A 26,291-nucleotide genomic window follows, 5' to 3' on the forward strand; every position below is an offset into this window, starting at 1 on the left:
CAGTCCTTTCTCCCCTGTAGCCTTGAACTGGCAGGTAGATGTAACCAATTCATGGTATCCAACTGCAGGTCTAGAGTCAGGATCTGATAGCAGCATGTGTGAAGCATGGTTTTCTGTGGCTGTGGGCTTTGTGACTGAATTGTTCTGTATCTAAGAAGGTGTGAGTGCTATTCCAGGCTTTGGCTGTTGCTGGAAAATTCCTCAAAGTGCTTGCCTCTGGGGGTTCTCTGGTGACTAATAAATATGATAACACAGCTCTTCTTAGGGCTCTCTTGTTAAGAACATCACAGTTTTTTTCCTGTGCTCCTTCCTTACTTTCTCAGTATTTGTGGAAATTCATCTTTTATTTCTTAGTCCTCTAGCAACTTGACTTGAAATGTGCTAACAGGTTAAAAAGGCTTTGTTATGAGGTGAGAAGTTAGGTACAGAATGACATCAAGTGCTTTCATGAGAAAAGTAAAATAAAAAAGAGCACAGTATCTGTCCCAGGAAGCTTACTGTACCTGTAAAGGATGGGCAAAAGACAATAAGGTGAACTAAGGGGAGCAGTGTTTTTTTAGAGCTCATTTCAAAATGACTGGCAAATTCTTTGAGCAACTTGATGAGGCCCTCAGTTAAGTTTGCAACTACCTCCATTGCTGGAGTGCAAGGATATGAACTTGCTCAGAGGTATGATGCAGGAATTAATATCCTCACCTATTTTCCATTGCTTTATTTGCTTCATTATGTACTATATACTCCACAAGGGTTATGTAGGGAAAAGAGAAAAAACAATGAGAATCAAGATGAAAAGAGAGGATTGCTATTTTTTCTATAAAGAGCAGATTGCAAAAGTGTGGCATTTTTCCCACACATCTTGCATAGTTTTGAGTTTGGGTTTTTGAGGAGTTTTTAATTAATGTATTGTTTAAGTAACTGTAATGAGAAGAGCCACTGCCACTCTGATTCTAATGAGGATTGCTTGTGCTCTGTGTCTTTCTCATTGTGGCCTGTATCATTTAAATATTTTAACCAACATGTGCTTTGGCAGATTTCACTTATATCTACTTAAATTAAAGCATGTCAGTTTAGGAGCTAGGAAGCATGAAAATATTTGAGAGAGACTTGACATTCACTGCTGAAATCATTGCACTAAATATCTGGCACCAGTAAGATTACTTGAGAAGGGTTAGAAATTCTTTCTGTGTATACAGGCTGGACGTTCTGAACTTAAAGGAGAAAATATGTACCTCAACTTCTGTGCTCATAATTAGGGTCTCCACCAAAATTTCAGCTTGTTTTTTTTTCTTTTTTTTCTTTTTTTCTTTGAGCAATATGTGACTGTTCAAGTTCCTCAAAGTTGCTGCTAGGAGAACAAACAGTACCAGTATCTCAGAAGTAGTTGGAGTTATAGCACGAATTTAGCTGTAAAAGGAATGGCATTTCCTTATGTTCTCATCCTGCAGAAATGCAAGAGAAGATGGCGCTGAGCTGGAAGAGTGTGATGGAACTTAAGATATTTGGACAGCCCCAGCCACAGGAGATGAAGCTTAATTTCCCATGTGTATTTATATACTCTCCTTCTTATGGGTCAGTGCAGCAGAACATCATACCATATGTAGTATGTATAGAAGTACACAGTGGCAAACCTTTCTGTGCTGGAAACTACTTGCTACACTGAAGTCAAAATTGGTTATTAATACAAAGATATTACACATCTAATGTGAAACTCATATGTAGTCTAATTGTAATGGTACTGAATTGGCCATTGCAAAAGGGACCAGAACCCAAAAAAGGGAGTCTTTGCTACTACATATAGAGTTACTTTCTTTTCTCATTCAGGGACAGAGAATATGCAGTCAACAAAATAACTCAAAGGGGGCAAGATCTCAGGATAATTCAGGTTGGAAGACACCTCAGAGGATTTTAGTCCAACATTTTGCTCTCAGCAGGATCATGACTTTCAGATGCACCTTGAAAACAAAAACCTCCAAACCTCAAAGAAAGGTGCACAACACAGAACCAAAGAACCATAAAATACTGTGAATTGGAAGGGACCCTCAAGGATCATTGAGTCCAATTCCTGTCTCGACGCAGGACCACACAAAAAATCAGACTGTATGTCTGAATGCATTGTCCAAATGCTCCTTGAACACCAGCAGCCCCTCTGCTCCCCTCATTGTGGGGGCAAAAATTGCCCCTGATAATAGTATTTCAGCCTACCTACATGTGTGTGTGCCTGTGAAGGCACAATTTCTGTTATTAAGCAGACATGTAAGTTTTCTTATTTACTTATCAACTAATAATGCATTCTATGCCTACATTTATCCACTTGTACATTCACTGAACTGTGTATTTTTTTTTCCATGAAAGTCATATAATGAATTAAATGTTTTATGATAAAATCTGAAGCACAGATAAAAGTAAAGTACAAGAAAAACAGTATATATTTCAAAATATGAGAATTAATGTACAAATATTACATACTTCAAAATTAGAAACAATTTCAATACATTCTCATGTAAACCCAACTTTATAGTTTCGAAAGGGGTAGCAAATATGAAATTGCCAAAAAATAACCAATCACTAAGGCTTCTGAATGCAGACTTGTAGATTATAATCTACTAATAACAAATGAAACACGTGATGTGCATCACAAGAATTTTTTAACGTAGCTCTTGGAAGGGTAAAAATGACTGCAAAATCTGTGGTGTCTACACCTTGGCACAGAAAAAATAGAGTTGCAATCAGACATTCAGCTTGACAAAGAATTAGATCATGTCTCTTTACCAGACGTAGTGAAGTCCTATCGTACACAAGAAAAGTATTCCTCGCCTCACAATCCTGCCTTAATCATGTCATTGATTTTTGGCAGTACGTGTATTTGTGAACAACTGTTTTCAAGGATGAAGCACAGGAAAAGTAAAAGTGGATCAAAAATCTCTGGTGAGCACCTTGAGAACTCACTAAGAATTGCAACCATTTCTATCAAATCAGACACTGATGCGTTAGTTTCATAAAAGCAAGGTCAAATATCCCACTAGTATTTTTTGCCCTTTTTTTTTTTTAATGTTTTAATTAAAAAAAAAAAAAAAAAAAAAAAAAAGTTTTGCAACTTACATATATTAATTATATTACATATTTTATTTGTGGCCCAAGACAATTCCTCTTCGCTCAGTGGAGCCAAGGTAAGCCAGAAGACTGGAGACCCATGGTTTAGAGCTTGGCTCACTATTCTTGGTGACCTTGTTCAGCAATGGTGTGCTCTTCTGATGGCTGACTTCTGGTGCCTCAGATGACATAGATGAGGCCTAGCTGATGTTCTGATATCTTAAATAACATAAAGACCAGTATTGGGTGTTAAAAACAGAATTTCTTCTTCCAGACTATTGGAAAAAGACTGCCTGGACTACTCTCTGAAACTATGACCTACTTAGTCATCTACATCTCTCCTCTCCAAACATTTTATTCATATCTTTATCAGTTTTTCATATTTGCAATCAGTCACAGGAAGAAAGAGGCTTTTCAGTATCCCATTATCCATCCTTTATTCCCCGTTCTTTATTCCCTGTTTCCTTTAGTATTTAACTCTTGTAGACATTATCATCTGTAGTTACCATTTGGCTGTTTTGGGCTGTATTCTTTAATATGACTTACTTATTGTCAAACCTTCTGTAAGGTCTTACAAGGCCTGAGCACAGATTGCTCAGCACAGTCTCATAGCCACGGGAGGAGAATCATGAAATCTGGATACTGGCCCTGATTTGCCACTGATTTATTGCTCGCCCTTGTGTCCAAGTCAGTAGTTTTAAAGTGGCACTAAGCTGTCCCTCTACCTAAGCTCAGCTCATGAGAAGGTTAGCTCTGTTGTGCAAAGCTGTTTATACTCTGACTGATATTGGGTAGAACAATGATGAGGAAGCTGGGGTTGACAGAGCTGAGCTATTCTTTGTAGCGTTTGAGCTTTCTTGTAGGGGATTTTTGCTTGGTGTTCAAACTCAGAAAATGTCCAAGTGTCCAGCAGAAACCATATGGAGAAGTGGGTTTTTGCATTGAGAAACACTGTGCAACTCATCTCAACTTCTGACTTTATTCTTCCATTCTTCTATGCAAGAGTCTACCATCATCTCTCTTTCTTCCAGTTCATTCCTTTTCAGACCCAGAATCCCTGCTAGCAACCTTCTTAAAGTATTGAAGCGCTGAATGTTTGAAGCAGACGGGTAAATCTTTACTTCTAGATTAAGAAAACTGAGATAAGGAAAGAGGAAATGACATGACAGAGGGCACCTCTGTGCTTTGCAGAATTGCTGATTAACGTTTGCTGGGCCCCTTTTAATCAAAAAATGTTGGAGGGGCTCAGGAACATCATACACTCAGGGTTCCTCTGCGTTTTGGTTCTCAGTGGTTGTATGTAATGAATTTGTGTCCTCTGAAGAGCTGGACAGGCTTTCTTCAGCTTTAATGCACATTAATTTTTATGCATAATGTGGCTTGAAGAAAAGATGAATTGGTGGGTAGCATGGAAACCTGAGGCACATTGCCCTTTCAAGTAATGATTCTGCATATGGAAGGGTGAGGGGGAAATATTGCCATTAGGGCCTCTGTGATCTGTTCAAGGATAAATAATTTAGAAAACCATATTTGATTTGGAATGAAAAGTCTTGACAGTTGTACAGCAATGCACAGCGCTAATGTGGGAAGTCAGTCACAAACCACATTCATCACTGAACAAAACAGCCCTTATAAAGGTTTTATTTGGGAAAACAGAGAGCAAAGCAAAGCCACGTTAATTGTAGGTGGAGAAAAGCATCCTCCAGGCATCTGACATTTTTAAGAAACAAGACCACGTACATCAGATGCATCATGGTCAATGTTATGTGTATGCACATGAACAATTTTAAGGGAAGAGTATGCTGGAGTTTCCAGCACATGTAAAACTGTTTAAAATTAACTTGTGTAAGGTTTTATGGCATGCTGTGTAAGCCAGCAACATGGGGCTGGAGTCTCAGGAAGGCATCTGAGAAGGTAGAGGTCCCTGATAGTCTTTAATATCTTGGATATCCCATTCCTATGCTTCTGTTTTCCAACTGGGAAATCAAGATAGTGCCAAGATGTGACGGAGAGTCATCAAGTGTCTGCTTTATTCATTCTCATTTTGTAGGTTACGTTACTTTTTCAAAAGAAGTACTTGGTTCAACTACTGGTTGGTTCTCCTTATGGGAGAAAAATGGTGAGTTTGACAATTTAGATCCAGGCAGTAATGTCAAGGAGGTGATTTCACAGTGGAGGTAGGGCATGACAGATAGGGAGGAGCAACCACTCAGTTGGAGGGGTCTCCTGACAAGTGGACGTGTCAGGAGACAGTAGAGATGAGCAAGAAGCAAACAGCTATTCAGGCATCTTTGGGATGGCAAAAAGAAGCTTCACAGGGACCAGAAGGGAATATGCATGGCTTGCTGTGCTCCAAATATCAACCGAATTGAATGAAACCAGGCATGAAAGCAAGGACCTGTAAGAGGGTAGGGAAAAATTGATTTATGTTATCCATTTTATGACGATTGTCTTTGACCTAGTCAATCCAGTTTACAATGTTATAACAAGTGAAGGTTTCTCATTTCTATAACAGAAAAATATAGTTTTTTGGTGTTCAAAAACCTTTCTCATTTCCTTTGAGGGGCTCCAGATAAATGGGGTTTGCCTGCCAAATTGGGATTTCATGGCACAGGGATACTCTTTATTTGAAAGATAATTTGGGATTCTTGGAGTACGAAGTACCACAGAAGAATATACTTCTAATTACTGAATTCCTGAATCCTTAGTCTCACCTGGAAATCCACTTCATGCACTCATATGGAGCTTCTCCCTGTTGGTGAGAGCCTTGCTGAATTCTGCAAAGATTCTAAGACTTTAGTCCTTGAAGGTATGCCTATGTATCTTCTCTGCTGATACCTAATAGAAGCAGAAGCTGAAACATCTCCAGACAGTTAAACACTCAAAATTTTCTTCTTTGATCCTTTTTGTTGTTGTTGTTGTTCCAATCTGTTTCTTACAATCTTTTTGATGCTGAAGTGAAAGATTTTTGGGGACAAGACTCTCTCTGCTTTTGTGTCCCTGGAGGTGGGCAGATCACTGCTCAATGCTGCTATGGAATGATTCCCAGCAGCTCCAGGTCTCAGCAATCCATATAATTCCGTAAACATAAATGGAGAGGTAACTTTCCAAGTTTTACTCAAAATAAAGACACACAGTAAAACATGTGACACACAAAGCAAAATGTGTGATATATGGCTTTCTTTCTTTTGATCCTTTTTTTTTTTCTGTAGATAGCACATGCCAATTTTAACTTAAATAGTTCCACTGAGATCCAGTTTATTAGCTCTATTAATCTTTATGTTTTATAGATGGAAACCTCCCTTCTTGCCCATTGCTGCAGAAGTCACTGTACTAAGTTTCCAAAATATAATGGGAGCCCATTCAGACATCAAGGTTCTGGTAACTTGAATATGTTGGTGGTGGGAATTCTGGACACATCACTCAAAGTAAATTATTAATTATGAATAATAATATTTATTTTTATTAATTGTGGGTATGGAATTATTCTGGACTCTCTCCGTGTTTTAATGTTTTAGGCAGTGCTCCATGGCACTTTGACCAACATTTAGAAAAATGACCTGTACCTCAGAGCAAATAAATTTTTATGGAATGGAAGTGCAGGGTAGAAGTGAATAAGCTAGTTGCAATGGAAATGGAGTCTTTCAAAACACTGGAAAAGTTAGGCACTTGCAATAGCATGTGGTCTAATTTCCTGAACCTGTGAGAAAGGACATGAGTTATTATATAGCTTACTGCTTAACATATGTTTGCTTCCTCATGTATGTAGGCAGCAAGGGGGAAATATGTGCATGAGTCAAGTCCAGCATGTCTCGAACTGTCTCTTACCTACTCAAAACCAAAAGCAGACATTGTGAATGGCAAAAAGGCATGCTAAGAAGAGAGCCGGAGCAACTTAGAGCACTCTAGATGATTTTAGGCTGAACTGGACTGGAAAAAAGTTGCTTTTGTTAACAGATGCTTTTGTCATTGTTTGATAGCTTTTAGTTTGCTAAAAATTTATTGTCCAAATATTTTGAGGTTATATATTTTCATAATCTGAGCCACAGTGATCAATTTTGTGTAAGAAACGTATTCATCTGCTGCTCCTCTGACACAGCAGTCTTTCCCCAAATTTTCTGCATTCTTTTCACAACATTACCTAATAATTGAAGCTTACTGAAGCTTGAAGTAGAGGTGGGAACAGAGTGTGCAGTGCTTATTTATTTATTATTTGTTTATTTTAAGAAAGAAACATATCCCTAAGTTTAAAACTAGGAAGAAATCTTGATGTCTTTAAGGCTGCATCAAGATGGGATCCTGCAAACAGTTTTGTTTGCCACCTAGGAAATATAGAGTATTCACAATTCATATTCAATTTCCTGCCTATACAAGAATGGATTCTGGATTTCAGAGCCTGATGGTGGGGTGACATTGAATACAAGATTGTGTGGCACTTTATAGAACTTTTCCTTTATTAGCTGCTCTATAATCACATTAAGTTAGACTGAAAATTTGAACTAATTCTTTCCCTTGAGGCCCAGGCTTTAATAATGTTAAAAATCTGTGAAATAGGATAAATACAATTCAATAATTATATTGATAAATAAAATGAAAATCAACTAATTGTGTCATTCACTCAGTTGCCTGCCCCCGTTGTTGCTGCCTTTCTGCATCAGCGACTGCTAAACTTTTTCTGTCACACTTCAATAAATTTAATTGTACAGAATAAATGAGCTAATTTTTGAAGTCACAGGCTCTGTTTGCAAGATAAGGTTGGTGATTTATTGACCTCCTCTAACTCTGTAAGAGTGTCACCCTTCTTTTCACTCTGACAACCATAGGAGGGTTTTTTTGTCCCTCTTCAGCCACAACACTGCTAAATCCTACTTTGTGTATTTACCTTCCCATCTCATTTTCTTGAAGTCACATGATATGGTACAATAGACCAAGGATCCCTGTTTCAGTTGGTGGCTGCTCAGACTATTCCAAGTCATTAGGAAAGCTGTGGGGTTAGTAACTTTCTTTTTAATGCTGTTTTCTTCTGATGATCATTTCATTTGTTTTTCAAAAGGGTGGCTGTTGAGAGAGGGTACAAGAAAAGGGACAAAGATGAAAATCCATTTTCCCTAGAAGCTCTGGTCTGTTTCTCATTCATGAATCATGTGCTTATCCACCTTAAGAGGATGCGCACTCATTTCAGTGTTCATTCACAGTGATCATTTGACCCTGAACGTAAGCAGATATTAGGCATTAGACATGGCTTATGAAAATATTGCTTGCTTTTTAACGTTTGTTTCATAGAATCACAGAATGACTTGGTTTGGAAGGGGCCATAAAGATCATCTGATTTCATTACCTGCTGTAGGCAGACTAGATCAAGCTGCTCAGGGCCCCATCCTGAGCCCTTTTATATGGGGCATATAAAAAAAAAAAAGGGTTAATTCGATATTGTGGCACAACGCTCTCATCAGTTGTCATGCTGTAGCAATATGATCTCTGCTTAAAAATATATTGGTATTGTATCAATAAAGCACTTCAGAGAAAAGTGAAAACAACATAAACACATCAACTGTTTCAAAAAAAATGTACTTAAAGTTATACTTCCCTGAGTCTGACAGATAAATCCTGTTAATGAGAAGGATGGCAGCACTTTTTGTATATCATTAAATGACTACCTGTTGAGGTGCGTGGGTCTGTGCAAAGCAAACATTTTTTTCCTCTCAGGGTACACTATATCTGTTGTTCAGAGTGTGAATATGCTCTTCTCTGACAGATGCTAGGCAACACAGCCAGTCAAAAAAATATGAAAGCCAGCTAGTTTTTAGCAAACTCCCCTCATAGAAGTGAACAGCAAAAGACTTTTTATGGAGCCAGGATTTCAGTTGGGCATCTAGAACACAAACTATGAAAGCTTTTTTCTCGTGTTTTAGTTGTTGTATTGGACTTGTCTCTTCTGTAATTTTCTTCTAAAGAAGACTTATATCCTCCTAAATATTTCCTGTCAGATGTTGGCTAGGAGAACCGTATCCCAGGGAATTGTAGATGGAGGAATCACAACATCCCGCGTGCAAAGCAGTCCCAATTTCTGCCAAACTCTTCAGTGTTCTTAACTCAAACCACTTGTAGTCTTTGTGACTGAAACTTACAGCAAAAGGCAGACTAACTCAGGAAAATCATCTGCCACCTGGCTCTCCCTTCCTTCAAACAAAAACTTGTAATGACTTATCAGCCTGCCCTGGGAGCTCAACAACACGACCTATGTATGAGATAGCAATTGTTGCTTCTCACCATCCTCACCACATATTTGGTGTTTATGCCTTGGTTGCAGTGGGTCATTTAATTTAGACTACGTCAGGTGCCTGTGAATCTACACATGAACAATTATATTGTTTTTTTGTTTGTTTGTTTGTTTGTTTTTTCTGAAGGGAATGAAATAAGATTAAATTAAATCTGAATCAAAGATACTCTTTGGGGAAGAAATCTCTGCCAACTTTAACAGGATAAAATTCTGTGAGTATGTAATGTTTTACTACGCTGTAGTGAAGTACTTTGGAGAAAGATTTCCAGTTCATACAACACTTCCCAAACATGGATTGACGTTGTGCTCACCATCATTTTTCTACTTGCTAAGCAAGTTCCAATTGTTCTGCAGATTCCTTGTGCGGGGAGCGAGAAGATAACATTTGTACTGAATGGACTTGTGGGAGGTGCATGGGACTTCTGAAAATGCTAAGTGTGATCCAGATCAACTTTTTTTTTTTTTTAAAACTTCCCTTGAAAGACTGTATTTCCAATTAAATAGGAAATCAGAAAATCCACACAGTAAAAGAAATGCTCATTTTCCACATCACAATTTTTTCTGATGTGGCCCTCACCAGTTCTTAAATTTTAAGTAGAGGAAGAGAGCATATTTTCTAATTAATCCAAATTGTACGCATTCATCATGCTCTGTACACTATAATGCAATTCTGCCCTCCTTTATCCTTTTTTTTTTGTTCATTATGTGTATAACTGAGACTTGGTCTGATCTAGAACTGACTTGGCCAAATCCCACCTGCCTGTCACTCTAAGTCTGATCTATGGACCAACTGAAGGGTAAAAGCTCTGGTGAAATATGCAGTCTGTAGATGAAGCCAAAGTTGGGCAAATAATGGCTTTTTGTGAAAGAAAGCCTATTTTTTTCCAGTGCTGAATGTAGAGGCTGAACTACGTAGGCATGGAGATAAATCAGGACAGAGTACAGAGATGGGTCTACATATAATCTGGTAGAATTGAGGTAATTTTCTGAAATACCAGGCTTTTGGTTCATTCTGCTGAAGAAATAGAAGCCAATCCCATTACTAGGGCAATGCATGGCTAAGGCCAGGGCTAAGATTTGAGATCTTCATGTGTTCAACTTTAAAATTGTGCACTGAAGCCCAAGTGAAAACAAATGGATTTCTCTTGGAGAGAGGAGCCATTCTCTGCCCATGCTTCACTTGGGTCTCTATATTGCTAGACCTCATCCAGTCCCCAGGTCAGATCTAATATAATTGTATCAGAGCATCTCCCTAGCTCACAAAATGCATTTACTGCAAGGCACTTGTTTCCAGTTGGGATTTTTATTTTATTTTGGTTGTAGTTTTGAGACTGACTTGGAATTTTTTATATAACGTCAGCCACCGTGCAGATTTATGCATTGTACTATAATTACTTAAATAAGGGATTTTGTATACTACAGCCAGTGATTCATAAACTGCAGGGTATCTGCAAAAACAGGCTTTCATTGGGATTATGGGATGTAAAATGCCTGAAGGTTTTTGCCTTTGATAGCAGAGCTGCCATTGCATCCACACAGGGTTTGTCTAATAAATTGTATTAGTGCTTTCCAGCATCCTGATAGCTTCCCTCCCCCAACCCTTTGCTATTCTGAAGTTCTTTGAAAGGAAAAGTGGTTCTCTGAATTATTGCTGTGGCAATCACTAAAGCGTATGTTCAGCGTGCTTGGTGTTGATCATGCAGTATAACAGAGAAGAAAGTTGAAAAGGTTCTTCGGGAAGGACTTAATATTGCCATATTTGCAATAACATAAGATGAACTAGAAGTAAAGAAGTTGTGGAGGGTGTGGGGAAAAGACTCCAGTTGGATGTTCTCACTGCCTTCAAGGCAATTAAATCACTTGGCTTATTTCAATTCATGGTTATGTGGCTAAATCTCCTCCCTGCTTTTGGAAATAGTCTCAGTCACTGAAAAAAATGGAGCTGTTGATTGATTTAATTTTGTAACTTGACATGTCAAATAATTTTAAGTCTGTGAAAAGGAAGAGGACATGCTAAAGCCATGATGTTCATACCTGTGTGTCCAACCAGTATGTTACACCAGGAATCCTACTATTTCCTTCTAAGAGATGCAGCTAGAACTAGGCAAGAGGAATCAAAAATATCTGATAATGGTTGTCGGCATGATAAAATAATCAAATAAATAAATAGAATGAAAATCAACCAACCCTAATTCATTTAGAGGATAGCCAGCTTCTCTCCTTGCTGACTTTTCTGTCAGCCCATTTATGAACGTCTGCAAGTTTTGTGCCGTGAAGACAAAAACAAAATTGCTTGTGAGCTTCAATTATGACAGGCACAGTATTTCAGACATGTTGACGCTTGTTTTTATGTTGGGATCCACATGGCTGCATTTTATTTCTACAGGTTGGGAAAGATCCTGTTCTTACTCATATTTTTCTCAGATCTAGAGCTGTATAGAAAAAAACAAAAACAACAACAAAAGAAACTGCTGTTACAAACTGCCTGTCCTCTGAAGTCATTACAGCTCAGGTAGAGATGATCAGTGAATAACAAGTACAAGTCAGGGTTAGTAAAACTACAGCGCATGTTTGGTGCTCATCAGATTCTTTGCTGGCTTTTGTTCCTGTGCATTAGGCATCACGTCAGCCATTAGGAGCAAGAAAATCCAAAGCCTCCTGATCTCCACTCTTATTCACTTCTGACTGCTCCTGCCTTGAGCTGCCTGGTGTGCAGCAAGTTGCTTTCGGTTTTAAATACTTGCTAAAAATCAGAGGGCAGCAAGCAGGACATATCTGTGTATATGGTATTATTGAATACCAACAGACAGGGCGATATGTTTCTGGCTGCTCTGCTCAGCAGAGGTCTTTTAGGGTTAGGTGCTTTGTAAGGGTTTGCTTTTGTTTTTAAAACCCCGCATGCTTGCACTCTGGCTATTCTCAGCTCTCTTTTACAGTGCTCAGCCATGCAGAGCAATCCCAAACAGGGCATCAAGGGACACACAGCCCCACAAAGCTGCAGGTGGAGCAGAACTCACTGAGGCTGCTTTCCATATGTTCCTTCCCATGGGGGCCTGCCTGGACCTCGACCTGAGGAGGAAGCAGAATGGAAACTTAATGGAGAAGCGAGTCCCACCCCTCAGGTACATGAGGTTGCCAAGCTCTTTTGTTCTGGTTCTCTCTGGTTTTAGCATGCTTCTGTCTGTGAGGGGATACTAAAGGGGCACTGTGATCTTCCCTTACTCTGCCTAAGCCCACAGCAGCATCTCCGAGTCTTCAACCTTAATTTGCAGCATTCAAAAGAGCCTTCCCCTGTTTCCTCTTCTTCTCCTAATTTCTATTTTTTTTTTTTAAGTCACTTCACATTGATTAATCATTTCATAAATGTTTCGGGGTGGGATTGTGAAACCTTTACTGGCAAGAATTTTTCCCCTGGAGTCAAGGAGACTACTCATTAGCATGACTACTTGCCAGCATGAGGGAGGGATTCGCAATCTGGACGTTTGTAGTTTTAAAAATATGTCTCTATTTGGCTGATTTGGGCAGCTGAGCAGGGCTGGTTATGGAAATCAAACTAACAGGCTGTCACACTCTGTTTTACTTCAGAAAGCATCTATAGTGAAATAATGTATTTTTACATAACACACACACATTGAAACAGTACTTTTGGTAATCTGATCGGTGTCTTCATTCTGATGAGCATTCTCTGAGACCCTTTCATTACGAACCAAACCAAACCCTGTGTCCTTAAATCTCTTCTCTATACACCTCTTAGGCTACACACAGTCTAAAAATGTGTGTAGGTCACTACTGACAAGAAAGCCATCATGTGCCAAGTACACAAACCTGTCAGAAGCAGTTGGTGCTTGCAGAACACCTGGGCTTGAACCAGGTGGGTGCAGGGTTTAGTGGCTGAGAAGCTGTGTAAGGTTGTGTCTGCAGGCCATGAATGTGGCATGGCTATACCTCTTGTTCCTGCTTCCAAGAAACAGAACTCTGAGGAAAGAAGCCTGGCTTCTTTCCTTGTAAAACCCTTGTGTTACTCTGCTCTGAAAGTAATGAATCCTATGTCATGTTGGCCCATGACATCAGAAGAGGATATTGATGGTATAGCAATAGGGGCTGAACCTTCCCAACAATACTCCATTACATTTTGTTGTCGTGTGACAGATGGTAGCAGAGGGGCAGTCTGACAGAATAGTGTCTGACATGGAAGCGCGTGATGAAGCAAAGGTGTGTCACTGAATTCCCCCATGTGGAATAAATGGCACTCATTGACAGTCATCAACGCTTGCTGAATGTTTCTGGAGACCAAACAGTGGATGTGAGCACAGTGAGATGATGGGTGGAGTGTTTCAGCAGTGGTGACAACAACAATGGGTCACCTCTGCTGGTGCAGATTTTTACAAGCATAGCATGAAGGCTCTCATTCGGTGCTGGTGAAAATGCATAGCTGAAGGTGGTGAATGTGTTGAAAATTAGTGTTCCGTAGCTGAGAACTTTCTCTATCAAATAGTGCTATTGTATCTATTGTGTATATATGTATACAATATTGTATATTGTATTGCTTTGTATCTTTTGTAGTTACCATGGGAATAAACAAGAGGCATTACTATTGGAGCGATGTATATTACGCTATTTCCCTACTGTGAACTGGTCACTTCCCCTTTGTTTAAGGACAAGCAAAACGATTCTGCTGCTGCTCTGAGTGGCTAACAGCAGTGGTGACCTTCAGGCTCGCTACTTTAAACTGCCTTGGGGTGATCCCAGTGAAAAAGCAAAACAACATTATCTTTCCCCCACGTCCTCCATCTCATTCCAAGGCATTTGCTGCTGCCCTGCATGCAGTCTGGATATTTGGCCTGGGAGCTGGGCTGCTGAAGCTCAGGAGTTCCCCTCCTCTGCGTCTCCCTCCACCTTGCACAAAGCTGACAGGGAGATTTTTCACCTCCTTACTTTCCTTTTTCCTCTTTGATTAACTTTGGACCAGATGGCCAGTCCCCAATCTCTCAGCATGCATTTGACTGACAGGAGCCTTTGATAAACCTCATAAGAATGAAGTCATCTTCAGGTCACCTCCTCTGCCTGGCCTTTAGCATCCCGCACATACCACCATTATCTACTGAATAGGAGACAAAGGAAATTAGCTCCAATTCCCTATCATCCCCATTATTTCCACACTGATTTAAACAATGAGGCAATGAGATGCCCTTCACTTTCCTCAGAAAGGTACAAATGTCAGCTGTTAAGAAATGCAAACAAGAGGGTTCCCATGTTAATGGATGGGCTTCTTTGTAAAGCCATGAAGTGGTAAAGTGGATTTATTCACTGCCTGCCTGCTTAACATACTTCTAAACAAATTCTTTAACCACTTTTATTTTATACACAGTGCAGAGTGCTTGAGAAGCCGCATTGTTTTGGTCTGGAGATTTATAATGAGGTGATATACCACACTCTGCTGTGTTGGGTTTTTTACATATGCAGTTGTCAGAGCTTCATTTGGGCTCTGATATATACAAAAAAAGGTTTAGCTGCATAAGAATCCAAATACTGAGATGTAGGAAAACCACCTCCAGGTTCAACTGAGAAAACAGATTTGGATGTGCTGGACGGAGGAAAGGAGCATGAATCAGAACAGAATCTCTCCAGAGATTTATAAGTAGTTACATCATGTCCACTTGGCTATGAAAGAGAAACAACAATATGCTTTGAAGAGTGTTGCCCTAGGGGTATTTTAGGCCAGGCAAGCTAGAAAATACCTTTAAAATCACATAGATGACTCTGAAAATAATGCCTTCTCTTTACTTATATGGAAATTGCGACAGATAGAAAGAGTACCATAACAGTTTAATAGAGCAAATTCTCAGCTACAAAACACTATTTTTCAGCATAGTCACCACCACTAGCTGTGAATTTTTGCTAGCAATGAACAAGAGCCTGCATGCCATACTTGTAAAAATCTGCACCAGCTGAGGTGACCCATTGTTTCACAGTTGCTATGATGGTGTTGTTGCTAAGAAAATGTTGCCCACGTAGTCCATCTTTCATCGACCTGAACAGTGGAAGTCAGAAGGCGCCAAATATGAGACCATATGGTAGGTGTGGTAGAACAGTCCAGCCAAGACTGGTGATGTGCTCCACAGTCCTCAAACTGGTGTGAGGCCTGGTGTTATCTCATTGCAAGAGAAAGGCTGTCTTTTTTCTGTAGCTGGAGTCTGGAAGTTTGAGCCTTCAGCAGTCAGCATTGTGATGTAGTGGTCAGAGATGATGGTTTGTATGGATTTCTTGAAAACCAGAAGGATCACCCCTTTCCTATCCCAAAAAGCAGTGCACATCACTTTACTTGTTGAGAGCTGCATCTTGAACTTTTTATTTGATGGGGAATTCATCCATGAACTGCTGTTTTGCTACTAGCTTATAGTGGTGACACTACTCCCCATAACTGGTAATGATGCAGTCCAGGAAACTGTCAGCTTCAGCTTTGCATTGGATCAGTAGGTACTGATAAACTTGCATGCTTTCAGTTCTTTCAGTTCCTGTGGGACTCACCTGACGCAAACTGTGATATTCAACATTGCCACCATTCTTTCCAGTGCATTGAAATCGATGTTCAGCTCACAGTTCCTTGGTTGTAATCTGCTTAATTGTGGAGATAAGCTGACCAAGATGTTATTTCGTGATGTGACAGCTGTTCATGGCCATCCTGAACATGGCTTGTCTTTCTCGTGTCTGCCACCACTGCTGAAACACACCACCCATCACCTCACCGTGCTCACATGGTCTTCACACCACGTTTGGTCTCCAGAAACATTCAGCAAGTGTTGATGAATGTCAGTGGGTGTTACTTTTTCCACACATGGGCATTCACTGACACACCTTTGCTTCACACTCACTTCCATATTGGACGCCATTTTGTCTGACTGCTCCTCTGCTGCCCTTTGTCACATATCAACACAATGTAATGGGATGATGGTGGGAAGGTTCAACTCCTACTGCTATACTACATCCACCTCTGATGGCCTCTAATCTTGGGCCAATATAATAAAGGAGGAGTCATTACTTACCTTGATGAGCTTTCTTTCCCAAGATTGTGGTCTTCCACTTGAGTTGATTTGTCTGGCAGTTAGATCTGTTCTTTCAACAAGAGGAAGTATCAAAATGTTTGGACACTTGCATGAAACTATTCTCCAGATCACTGGTTCACCCACATACATTGCGGAAGACTAAAACAGCAAAAATCTCAAAATTAATGCTTGGGAAAACTTGTCTATACAGTGTGATTTACATTAATATACAATTCTTCTTTGCTTACTAGTCAGAATCTATCCTCTGAAAGAGAGATTACTACAGAATCACCTCCTGATGTACGGTTGAAAAACACTGCACAAGAATGTATCAATTTATTCTATAGAACAAAGATCAGGCTGAGCTAGGAATTGTGTTCCAGTTGTCTGGTATGAAGCAGCATAGGAGCAATGACAACATGTCAAGTCAAAAGTCTGGTGAGCAATTCTGCCCACCTGTTATGCCACATTGCTAGATCTTGATTTCCTGTGTAGTCAGTGGAAAAAAGTCATCTTGGTACCCAAGTTAGGCTTGTAGAGAAGCCAGTCATGCCTACTTGATATGTTGTGACTGCTGCTTGTGAAACGTAGGAGTCTGAATTACTCCTTGCTTATTGCCCTCAGATGCCATTGTAGAAGAGATTTCTAAGTTGGGCTCTTATGTTGGGCAGCATGAAGACGGCACTGAAAGTCTCAGCCTTTGAAGGACTTCCTGTTGCTTTAGAGTCATAGGCAGAGTTTGCAACATACCTCTAGTCACTCATAAAGCTGTCTTCCTTTTTTACAATGTTTGCACAGATACCTGCATTTCAGCAGTGTCACAGAGAACCCTGATGATGCTTCCAGCCAATTTATGCTGCTGGCCACAGTCTGGCTAGCCATGAACTTTGTCTGGAAAGTGGTGGTAGAACTGGAGTAAAAAGGGCCAGTCTAGATTCAACATATTGGTGTTGCTGGAGGAGGACATTAATGCATACAGAGTCTTTCTTCTTTTGCTATAGGAAAGTCTTTTTATGGAGGGCTCCCCCAAGACCAATTGGGGCTAGAAAGGTTCCCTTTTAGACTTAGGCATATAAACTCCAGCAGAAGCCTGCTAGCTGATAGAATGCTTAAACAAGGTAAGTTAGGCCTAATTCATTCTTCAACCATTCCTGCAAAAATCAAAAGAAATATTTTGCTTCTTTCATCTTTCCAGTTGAAAAGCTACTAGTGTGGCCTGCGCCATTACAGAATTCCAGCTGCATTTGAATTCTACCTTCCTTGTTCCTCATTTCTCTACATTCTACCTTGGAGTGGTGAATCAATTGCCACAATTTTGTTGGTGCTGACAATAAAAGGACAGTCCTCTGACAGCTCTAGGGAGCTTTTAATTCATGTTACCTCTCCAAGTATTTAGCTAGCTAGCACCAAAGATGAGATGCTTGTTTCCCTTTCCCAAGTTTCCCCTTTTCCAAGATAATGTTTCTGTCTTGATAATGATGGACTTTGTCACCAAACTGCCTTTATTTCTGACGCTGACATCAAGCTGTCATGCTGAATGAAGATGAGTCCTAGGCTTAGATAACCTAGGCCAGGGCCTAGTCCTGGGAGCATCCATTAGCCTCTCTAGTATTTTTAAGTCATTTGAAACTGCACTTTTGCACTGATAAGGGTGGAAAGCTCAACACATTTCCTTGTGTCCTGCTGCACACTTTGTGATTGAAATCTGGAGGAGGAGTTGAGCAGTGGTTATGAGTTTGGCAACCATAAAGGTTCTCTTATAGACCCTGCTGTGTAAGAGTGCAGATCAAGGTACAAAAGCACTCCTCTGGAGAGCTTGTTTTCTTTAGATAGAGACGGCTGAGATGCATGGAGCTGTTCTGTGACAGAGATTGAAATCTGTCTGCACTGCCAAGTGTTTTGTATTTTTTTCAAGCATGACTCTCTCCCACAATTTGTTCTTCACATGCAACCTGTCACTACTTGAGGTATTCAGCTTTCTCTGTGCAGATAAGTGGTCACACCAAAAAGATGGACAAATACACTGGCACCAACACAGTTTCACTTAGATCACTTTACAGTAAATACGGAAGTCCCTCTGAAGAAGCAGGAGCATGGCAACAACTCTAATCTCAAGGTTTAGAGATTTTTTTTTTTATGCAGAAGTATCAGCTGTCTGCAGTTCGAAGTGAGGGGTTGAGGGTGGGGGACTTATGCTTCCCATTTTGCTTTTAAAAAGGTCACAGTGAAAGCATGTGATAGAGTATTTTGCATGGAACTGCCTATGACAAAGACAAAGACAAGGGGTTTGACAGAGTGCTATGAAAAGCAAGTGAGAGAAAAGGAGAGAAAGATCTGTGTTAGATTTTTGAGGTATATTTGAAAGAATGAAATAAAAAAATGCTTTCAAATCCTCGGGGACTTTCCAATTTATCAAGAAAGACACATTCTTCCTAATGAAAGGTTACTGACCTTCATGAATGTGACAGTTCAATTACAGCCCATTCATATGCAGAGCAGCCGTTGATAAAGGATTTAGGAAATGTGACTAGCATAGCAAAAAAAAATCAAAAAAAAAAAAAAAAAAAAGGAAGGGGGAAGTGTCTAGAAAATTATTTTTTATTGTGGAGCAAGAAATATAAATAAGATTCAGTCAGGTAGTAGAACCTTTTCTTCTCTGGCCCAGCAACCCATTAGATTTGCTTCAGTGAATACATTGACTTTTTTCCTCTTTTTCTACTAATATTTCTGTCTTTTTAATCCTCTGAACTACTAAACCTAACAAATCATAAAGCCCTTGGGGTGCTGAGATGCAAGGTTTCAAACATTTTTTTCCTCTGACTGGCAGAGAAAGCTGGAATGTGTCCTAATGTTATTTTAAGTGCTTGACTAGTATTTAAACTCTTAAATGGATGGAAAGTTAAAGCAGCAGCGAATGCACACGCACATACATGTACCCCCCTTCCTTTTCCTTCCACCTTCTCCTCCCCCCGTTTCCCCCCACACACTGAGTTTGGCCTCTCCAAGGCTGTTAATAGCCAAAGCAGATATTGGCTAGACTCTCCGGAGCCAGCCTTCAGCCAATGGAGGGTGACACCTGTGAGCTGATGTTTGTTGAACTCCTCCAGGTGTAGGAAAGATGCTTAAATTGACATAAGGCAGGAGCTGTAAAAACAGGCAAGTATGTCATTCATACATAAAGCTCTGTGGAAGATCCCAAGGCCAAGTCATTGCAAAACAACTGGACAGAAAGAAAAATGTTTCACTTGCTTTGAAATAATTCCAAAATATCTGTTTATCTATCTGCATGCGTACACACACTCATGGATCTAGGCCTATGTGCACATGAAGTATTCCTGCAGAATAATGCGAGGTGCATGTCCCTACATACCCAAGTACAAGCCAGTCTTGTGCTTCAAGGTGATGGCAAACAGAGGGTTGTGAAGGTAGGTGAGAATAATCCTTTGCATAGTGTAAATTCTCACAGGTGGCCCCAGAAGGAGTGGCTGCGGAGGAAGTTTACTGCTGACCTGTATTTATGTTAGGTCATGATTATGCGGGAGGCATTGTCTTCTACAGAGCAGCAAGCCATATTCTTGATTTGAGGCAAGTGCTCAAACCCAAGTGCAATCAAATGGGTGTAAAGAAGTGCTAAAATGTCTGTGGAAGGGAGAGCCAGAAGACATTTCCTTGACCTCTGCTCAGTATCTGTGAAACAACTTGCTTGTTTCTAAGAAATTAGAAGCTTGGTTAATTGGCTCTACCTCCACCCAGCTGAAATTTTCCACAGTTTTCAGGCAGGGTAGGACTTCAGAAACTGAGACTGCGATCTTTGCTCTTGGTAGTAGGGCAAATGTGGGGGTAGTGCACTATATTTTCTGCTTCTACTATGGCTAGTTACAATTTCTGGGAATCAAGAACCTCTCTCAGTGCTTTAATCCACTGCATTAGATGCCCATCTTCCCTGACTGCTTGCTGATTTTCAAGACTTATCCCTAGTGGATATTTTGAGCACCCTGCTGAATATTGTGTAAGTTCTCAGGAAGGTCCAGAGGGCCTGTTCTTGAGGTCACGAGGCTTTTCATCAGTAATCATCCCTTAGTGCTCGCTTTCAGCCTCTGTTGCCTCATTTAGGCAACAAATGATCATTAGGTTTAGGTGTTCATTGTAGAGGAAAGAACACTTCCTTGTCCTTAGTCTAATTTTAGATCAAGGGCTGGCATGGAATTTGCTTTGGCAGCTTAGAGTGATAATGTCTCATAGTGGGGTATACAAATAAAGTAATCAATCTGTCTTTATTGGTTCTTTCAGATAACTTTGAAATGCATAATTGTAGGGTATTGAATTATGGAAATCATGGTAGAAATTACTGGGATCCCCTTGGAATGGTCACATTCTCACTTCTCTTTTAAGCAGAAGATCATCTGATCAAAGAGCATTTTAGGGCAGCTTGCTTTATTCTCCCTTTTGTTCAACACGTACCTGAGGCCCTAGGAGAAATGAAACCAATACATTCCAGAAAGATGTGTTCCCCAAAAGCAGGTAGGTGCAATGCAACAGGCAACCCAGTGCCTATTTTGGACACCTTGATGGTTTTTTTGTATGCTTCTTGTTCTGGTAGTCTGCAGTGCAGACTGCACTAGAAGCTGGCCAGGCTCTGAGAGATGACCATATCCTCTCTCTCAGCCTTCAGCTGCCTCACAGCTCAACATAGAACCAAGGCCCTTTGGCCACAGGAGAGGAGCTTCCTACTAATATGCTCACAGTTTGCTTTTAATCTTGAAAATAAAAACAAGATAAAGGAATTGAAAATACTGATATTTCAAAGGCCAGAAAACCTCTTTCAGATTCACTGTAGATAGCATCCCCGTCCAGCAGAACATTAAAACACTAGAACATTACTTTTGCTGAACTGAGGACTGAATCAATTATATTTAACATCGAAAGAGTACAAGTACTAATCCAAGTACACCCTATAAAATTCTATGTGTCATCCCTGAAATATGCTTTCTGCAACCTGCTGCAGTGTATTTGGATTATGATGTGATATAAAGAGTTTACTGGAATTCTTCTGGGCTAACCACTCTGCAGTGTTTTGTCTTTGTCTCTTGTAGATAATGCATGCCATCAAGACTTTATTTTTTCTTTCTTCATAAGATCCACAAAACAAGACTATAAAAAACATGGCACAGAATATCTTTACTGTCTTTCAAAATCAGCCTTACTTTCCACCACTAGTAAAATATATTTAATTTACTTTCATTGGCCAGTGAACAATTTGATCAACACTGATTTTTAGATCAACACTAGATTTAGATTTTTAGATTAACACTCATTTTTAGACAGCTTCATTGTCATGGAGATTTTAATATTCAAATTCAATAAAAGACATCTTTACTGAATGCAAAATAATAATTATCGGTAGCAACATCATGAGAACATTTCTGATCATATTTGCTTTGGTTAAAAATATCGCCTTTGTTTTCTGCTTGCATTTAATTGGCAGGGTGCCTTTAAAGTTTGCTCTTGGCCCTGAGACTTGAAAGTGCAGTCAGGCATGTGGCTGAGAGCAGTGCTAATAGGCAGCCTGCATAACCTCACCAGCTAAAGCTCACAGGCTATGAAGGGGTTGTTCAGCAGGGGAAAAACACAGCCCGCTGCCGCTCAAGCTAGCATGAACTTTACATACTGCATGCCTTACTGATTGATTAAAAATGTAGTCATCCTTAAAGACAAATCACCTAAGGACTTTGAGTAAGTCACAAACAGAAAGATGGTTTTATGGAGCGTACTTTTACGTAACGGGCTCTTCCAGGGCGAGGGCTTTGTTTGCAAAGTCAGTGAAAGTTGGTTGGTGATTCTCGTTAGCTTGCTGGTTGAGGCAGGTTCTCAGGAATCAGCTCACGTGGAACCCAAACTGCACCTGAGCAAACATTGGAAGGTGGGGAAAGAATTGCTTTCAGTTTGCAGCCACAAAAGTTAAAGTGAGTTATGCATGTAGCAGTGGGGAGAGCTTTCTCTCATGGCAGATTGTTTGATAAGATAGGGCAGGAATTAATTTTAGTGGGGCTAGTAAATGTTAATTACTATATGGCTGCCCCCTTTCTAGCTGGATTTAAAATGTATCTGGAACAGTAAAATGAATCAAACCCTCTGTCTCTCAGTTGCTCTGACACTGTCAGCTGCTATGAGATGATATACAGGAAAGTCTGATATATTTGTGTACATATAATGTACCTGACTGCCCATGTTCTTTTTATGGTAGACTTAACAGTATGTAGCTACAGTTTCAGTTCAGCATGAAGAGCATCAGAGACAGAAGAGCAGGTCAGCATGCAAAAGCACATCGTGTCCAGGCCAGCAAAACAGCCTCTGAAAGAGTATTCAACCCATCCCATTGACAGTTAGTCACTGGATCAAAACCTCAGCTGATTTTCTTGCATGAAGTAAGAAGAAAAAAAAATTCCTGTTGTAAGCAAATGTGATGCTATCAGTGTGTGCTAGCTGCCCTCTTTCTGTTTAGGCAGATTTCAATGTGGACATAAATTCTTTCAGGTGCAGCTAATTAAAACTGTGCTGAAGAAGAGAAAGGCACAGTGAGTGCATGTATTATCTGACTGGCCTTGTGAATATTTTACGTGTTAGGGTAGAGACCATTCTGTCTATAGTCTTACACATATTGATACTAAGAACCAGACCCAAACAGGCATTGTTGGCTCATATCCAGGAACTGTTACAACTGTATGTGTATATATCAAGCTTGAAGTATTTAAAATGACTCCAACTCTGGTGTATCAAAGTGTCTAGAAAACACATTTCTTCAAAAGAGCCTTTTCTACTTTGGAAAAAGCAAGAAAAATAGTAACAGGCAAGATATATTACAAAATCTGGGCCTCCATCCAGGAAAAGCACAAGTTTCCAAGATCCTCACATTTTTACATTATGGCTTATATTGAGGTCAAATCTTTTTAAGGTGCACATTTTTCTACTGGGTACTTGAAAAGGAAACAATGTGTGTTCATTTCCGTTCTGTTTCTTTATAGTGCATAAAGGAATCCTGTGACATTTGTTTTTTAAAAGATTGTGGCTTCTTTTTTTTCCTGTAAGGTTCTCCTCTTGTCTCTTGGTTTGCACTGCACCAGCTTTTAGGGCTGAGGATTGCAGATCCCTCCTTCAGGAGGAACGATAATGAAACATGAACAGACTTTCTCCAACAATTTTTTTTAGCAATCAAAGAAAGCCTATGAACACTTGAAACTTTTGAATCTTTGTTCATTTAAAATGGGTTTTGCTTTCATTATCACTCTTAACCCAATCAGTTTTCCAGTCCTCCACAGGTCTGGAATGAGATAATGAAGACATGAATTTGCTACTGTCTGAAAAGACGCTGGGAGAATAAATCCCTTAAAAATAATATTAATAAAGAAAAAACCAACAGCTGAAAAAAAAATCCAATCTTTTTTAATAGCCTTTAAAGATTTTTGTAAGATAAAGAAAAATCTCCTTAGTGAGTTCAGCAGTTCATCTCTTCTGGCTGCAGTGATGGAATGCTCTGCTCTTGGTACCATCCCCTTAGAGAGCAAACTGGCACTGGCACAGATTAGCACTGAGGGTTGCTTTGTTGTTCCTCTCCTGGGTTCTCTTGAGGGCATTGCTGGGATGGCTCCAGCTCAAGATAGTGTTCAGCCTACCAGGCAGCCGATCCTGTCCTACTGTTTTGTGCCAGGTGAGAGTTATAGCAGATACGTTACATATTGCTGTCTGCCCTTGGCCTCACTCTGTACACTCCGATGAAAATCCTTTCCACTTATCCCCCTGTCTGCCACAGTTAATCCTATGCAGCCCTTCTTTTTAATACTGCATGTGGATACATGCAAAATTCATTACTAAGATGCCTTGCTCAGGTTTATCTTACTTTCTATTTGCCTTTGAATGTAAGGAGCCCCAGGGATTTCATATTGTGGCACATACTGACCATTTAGTGAAGCTGTTAAGAAAAGAGAGGCAAGATATGGTGATGCATAGTCTCTTGCTAGCCAGTCAGCTACACAGTTTAACAATGATGCTATTCTACTTTTTTCTTCGCTTGATTCATGTTTTTCATGAATCATTGACAGAGCTGGTATCAATCTCATTCAAAAAGGTAACAGATTCCAGTGTCTGCTGTATTATACACGGATAGCACGTGCATCCATTGCACAGGCTTTGCCTGGACAGAGATACTGTTTGAACATTTGCACATACTGACAGTCTGACAGATGGAGAACATGTTCGATCTACCATGTATGTGCTGTGCAAATGCTCCTAAGTCCATCCTGAGTTCATCCAACCTGCTGTCTGTGTGGGTTGGCTGATGTCTCAGTGCAGCTGTATTGGCCAGCCTTGGCATGAGAAGTGCTGAGTGGGGCTCTGTGGTGTGCTCAGGGCAGTTGGACACCTGCAGCCCTGCTGAGAACCATGTTACTGCTCCTGCTTGGACCTGTCTGTAGGGCAGCCAGCGTGCCCAGGCAAATGCTTCAACACTTATTTTTCATTGGATTCTCAGATGGAGAAAAGCAGGTTTAGGAAATCTTCTCCTGTGCAGTTCTGGAGTCCCACAAAACCACTCTGTCTTTGCTCCACATATCTCCTCTCCTAAAAATAAGGCCAACAGAAAGAGCAAAGCTAAAAGGAAATGACACTTTTGGATAGTTCCCAATGACTGGAATAGCCCAGCAATTTGCTAGAGACAACATAATTTATAACGAAAGCTGAAGTGATGCAGAAGAATCAGTCCATGGGTTTTGGACCTGGACACTTCCCATGGTGAACTCCATGCATTTCCATGGGAGGGATCTGAAGAACTTCATTGTTTACTCTTTTTTTTTTTTTTTTTTCCCCTGTTCCAGGATTATGTGGTAGCCACTAATCTTAGTATCTCATATTAAGAGATCTTGGAAGTACATGCCTTCCACTTCTGCCTCGTGTAAGAGCTTGCTTTATATACAGTGAAAGATAAGAGGTTTATTTTCTCTGTTAGAGATTGTGTGGGTAAGAGAACATCCAATCTGTCAAACTCTTCATGACTAATAAATATTAACTGCTTCAAGTTTCTAATTACCTCATTTAAAAAAAAAAAAAATCTGTGGCCAACTACTTAAATATTTAACCATCTGCCAAAAAACACTCTTAGAGGTTTATTCTACAGCATATAGGCAATGTTGGAAGCTATCGTATTCTCTAAATTAATATGACATTGATTTTTTTTCCCTCAAGTCAGTAAAGATAGCCTGTTAAATTTTGTCAGGATCTTCACATAATGACACCCCAAGCATCCTCCAGTACAATGTGTTGGAAGTTCAAATCAACACAGAAAGGTTGAAAAACTCCCTGTGTTAAGATATTGAACAGTTAGTTAACCCATGATGAACACATGGGAGCTAGACATAGAATATGCCCATTGCCTCTTCTATGTGATGCATTAACTGAACACAGTAGGATGCATGCAGAACAAGAAAAATGATACTCATTTTCAATTCAAGCTTAGCAAAGCAGATGTATACCAGCTGGGCTCCCAGCTCATCATCTTCTCACTTTCACTTTCCTTTGCATTCTTTGCTTCTCTTGATCTGGCAATGTCTCTGAGACTAATACCTTGTGGGGAAAAAAGGGAGAGAGAAAGACTTTGAAATGCCAGGCAGCAAGCAGGAGCAATCTAGACAGCAGGTGATATTTCAAAGCATCAGGTCAAGATGAGTCATCAAGCCCTAAGGCTTTATCAGATTCCAAGAAGCCTCTGAATTCCAGAAGCTAACTGACCTCTTTAAAGGTGGTAACGAATAATCGATATTGTATTTGATCCCTTGCATGAAGGTATTACAACAATGAAGGCACTATGCCTTTTGAAAGGAAGAATAACA

The 26,291-nt window shown here is 40.0% G+C and overlaps 1 long non-coding RNA gene across 1 annotated transcript in view; it reads left to right on the plus strand.

Moving 5' to 3' along the window:
- Positions 1-26,291, plus strand: part of LOC149918388 (uncharacterized) — an 87,021-nt gene that overhangs the window by 16,653 nt on the left and 44,077 nt on the right. The window lies entirely within an intron of this gene.

This window comes from Phasianus colchicus, chromosome 3 (assembly GCF_987193195.1).
Source record: "Phasianus colchicus chromosome 3, bPhaCol1.hap1.1, whole genome shotgun sequence".
Taxonomy (NCBI): Eukaryota; Metazoa; Chordata; class Aves; order Galliformes; family Phasianidae; genus Phasianus; species Phasianus colchicus.